Source organism: Montipora capricornis, chromosome 11, assembly GCF_036669925.1.
Source record: "Montipora capricornis isolate CH-2021 chromosome 11, ASM3666992v2, whole genome shotgun sequence".
Taxonomy (NCBI): Eukaryota; Metazoa; Cnidaria; class Anthozoa; order Scleractinia; family Acroporidae; genus Montipora; species Montipora capricornis.
This window is the reverse complement of record NC_090893.1, coordinates 26,561,173-26,563,672: the sequence shown is the minus strand read 5'-3', so window position 1 is coordinate 26,563,672 and position 2,500 is coordinate 26,561,173.

Genomic DNA, 2,500 nt, shown 5'->3' with positions numbered 1-2,500 from the left:
GCTAACATAAAAGGCAGATGTAAGCTGTCAACTCCTGCCAAGTGCACGAGTCACGTAAGGTTGTCAAAAGGCAAAGCACAAAAATAAACCTGATAAACGCTAAAAATCACAACGTTTTTGCGTCCAGGAATTGGATTTTACCGAACAGAACAATGCTTATAAGTATATGTTTCATACCTTAGCATGGGTGTCCTAGATATTGGAATTGAAAAACATCAAGGGCAGCATCGGCAAGAGAGTCTTTGACTTCCATCAATCGACGAAGATTGCGTTACTTCTCACGGATTGACCGCTTACCACCTGTTCTTGGGCTCGTATTTTGAAGCAACACTTTCTACTGGCATGGCGCGCGGCACTGATGGCTTTATGATAAGTTCTGAACTCTTCTTCACGAGACATTTACCTGAATTTACCGGAAATATGCCAAGACCAACAACAACACGAGCATTTGTCGGGTATTTGTCGTTTTTTCGAGGAAAAGTTAGGGTAAGCAGATTCACGCAAAAACCATTTGGCTCAAAAAATGTTTTAAAGCCTACCCTGGATATGAAGCAACAAGTATTTCCTCGAAATAAGCTAAAAAATAAAAATAAAAAATAAAAAACAATTCACTCAGTGAATAAATGGGTGAAACAGGATTAACAGTTATCGAATTCTTGCCTAACCTGAGGGATTTCACGATATGTAGGATGGACCCGAAAAGGGACACCTACCACGTTTCAAAGTGTCACTGGTTTAGACAAGCCTGCAAGTATCTTACGTGGTACGTTGGCCTCCCGTACAAATAACACGTTTCATTTGAAGTGAGACGCGACTTAGCTATGACGTGTCCTTTTTGAAAATTGGGATTGTTGTAGCTAAGCCGGAGCGTACCCTGTATTCTTCGGCCCTTTTTCGACATGTTTTATCGTCAATGAAGTCCTGCTCATAATCAACTGTCTGTCAATCTTTTTCTGATTTTCACAATTTTTTTTTCACTGTGTAGTTTAAAAATAACATTGTGTTTTCTTTTATTGCAGCAAGTAAGAGTTTTCGTAGGTAGAAATAAGACTCTCATCAAACGTTTAACTTAATGTTGCCTCTGTGATAAATATAAGCATGCCGGTGTTGTTTTTTACTGACAATTTCACTCAAAAATTAGTCCTTTACCAACCGGAATATATGACGCAAACTATGTATGTATACCAACTTCTAACCATGGGCGTAGCGTGAGGCTTTGAAGGTGTACATATGCACGGACAAAGGTTGGACCTCCGATTTCCGAAGGTACTGCAAACTAGGGAGATCTGTAGCTCAGAAATGCTGTATCCTGTGTTTTCCACAGGATATTTTCAGTTAATAAATAAATACAAAGGAAAATGCAAATATTAGTTGTTTCATTTTTTTTTTCTCTTAAAATGTGTTATCGGTAAGGTCAGGAGCCCATTCTGGAGCGTGCAACTTCCATACAGCGTCTGTGAAACGGCGTTTTCACAAGTAGGTTTATTTTTAGACTAGCCCTTCCCGCGAATTAGGTCAAAAAACAAAGTCAGTTACGGTTCGGTGACCCTATGACGTCAGCTTAATTTCTTGTAATTGGTCATCGGGCTCCTGTGGGAGTCTCATTAGCGGGAAATTCAATCTAAAAATAACCTTACTTGTGAAAACGCCGTTGCACAAGTATAGTTAAGTTGCACGTTCCGGGTGATGGGCTTCTGGTAAGGTGCAATGTCTACGGGAAAAAGACAAAGAGGATAAAGGGGACAGAGAAGGCATCCCCCATACACCCCCTATTCCATAAGTAATTCGTCTCGAGTTATTTTTAAGACCACAGATCCCAATGGGGATTAGACAACAGCCAATCACATAGCGCGAATGTGTTTCGCGTGGATGACCCACGCTCATAGCCACGCGTCCTTCACGAATTGACGCAGAACAAAATGGCGGAAGACGCGGAGAGCGATATTGCTATTTAGTTTTGTCGACGAAAACGACTGCTAAATCTGTGTCAGCGAAACGGAAATTAAAAAACAATCGCCCTTCCTCTCTTGTGAGCTAACAGTGCAGCAGGGAAATCCTTAACACACTGAATATTCTCTCAGGATCATTTATAATTTACAGATTGAAGAGAGCAATTAGTCTTTTATTATTCAACAAAAATAACACTTGGCGTCCTACTTGCTTTATTGTACAAACGACCGGTTTTAATAGACCGGCGAAATTTCTCATTTTATTAAAGCACTGAGGTTACGACAACTTCGAGTTAAACTGATTTCACGGCTTGTCAAAGAATCTAGCGATTCCCTTTTCCCAGGTGAGCACCGACTCATTTCGCGTCAATATTCAGAAATGCTTTCGATCTCTTTACGCTTTCATTGCCTTTCGCCCGAACTTTATCCCGATTCTAAAAATAACTCGAGACGAATTGCCTATGGAGTAGGGTGTTGTGTATGGGGGATGCCTTCTCTGTCCCCTTTATCCTCTCTTGGAAAAAAACAATTAAAACAGCGACGCCATCAAG